We start from the raw sequence: 1187 nt of genomic DNA, 5'->3' as shown, positions 1-1187 counted from the left end.
AGCTTTCATTCTGAGTAACCAATCAGAGCTCATCTTTCATTCTGACACAATAACCAGTCAGAGCTCAGCTTTCATTCTACCATAGTAACCAATCAAAGCTCAGCTTTCATTCTGAGTAACCAATCAGAGCTCATCTTTCATTCTGACACAATAACCAGTCAGAGATCAGCTTTCATTCTACCATAGTAACCAGTCAGAGCTCAGCTTTCATTCTACCATAGTAACCAATCAGAGCTCAGCTTTCATTCTACCATAGTAACCAGTCAGAGATCAGCTTTCATTCTACCATAGTAACCAATCAGATCTCAGATTTCATTCCCCCCTGCTACATCAGGCCCTTCTAGGTGCAGTCGATAAGTTCCTGACACTCAGCAGCTCCGTCACTCACTTGTTTGTCATTGCAGTTAATCAGAGCTGCTTTTATATTACCACAGCAACCAATCAAAATGTGACTTTCATTTTACAAGAGCAACCAACCAGAGCTCAGCTTTCATTCTACCATAGTAACCAGTCAGAGTTAAGCTTTCATTTTGCCATAGTAACCAATCAGAGCTCACCTTTCATTCTATCATAGTAACCAATCAGAGCTCAGCTTTCATTCTACCATAGTAACCAATCAGAGCTCAGCTTTCATTCTACCATAGTCACCAGTCAGAGCTTTAATTCTGACACAGCAACCAGTCAGAGCTCAGTTTTCATTCTGGCATAGTAACCAATCAGAGCTCAGCTTTCATTCTACCATAGTAACCAATCAGAGCTCAGCTTTCATTCTACCATAGTAACCAATCAGAGCTCAGCTTTAATTCTACCAGAACTACCAATCAGAGCTCTGCTTTGATTCTAACATAGTAACTAGTCAGAGCTCATTCAGCTTTTATTCCACCAGAACACCCAATCAGAGCTCAGCTTTCCTTTTACCTCAGGAGTGTGAGAAGAAGTGAGTGAAGCTCAGTTTATACTTCCTGTCTGTGGAGTGTTTCTCTGTGGAGTGTTTCTCTGTGGAGTGTTTCTCTGTGGAGGGCTGTGGTGTTGTGTGAGTGTCCTCCATGGCGTATTGTGAGTGGGGGCTGATGTAATACAAGAACACACGACCTTTCAGCTGTTCAGTCTCCAGACCCAGCACCTGAAGGGTAGACTGAATCCTCAGACCATGCATGAGGTAAATGACATCCATGTCTGGAGCTTTG

The sequence above is a fragment of the Anomaloglossus baeobatrachus genome, chromosome 9, assembly GCF_048569485.1.
Source record: "Anomaloglossus baeobatrachus isolate aAnoBae1 chromosome 9, aAnoBae1.hap1, whole genome shotgun sequence".
Taxonomy (NCBI): domain Eukaryota; kingdom Metazoa; phylum Chordata; class Amphibia; order Anura; family Aromobatidae; genus Anomaloglossus; species Anomaloglossus baeobatrachus.
Note: the sequence above shows the minus strand (reverse complement) of the source record.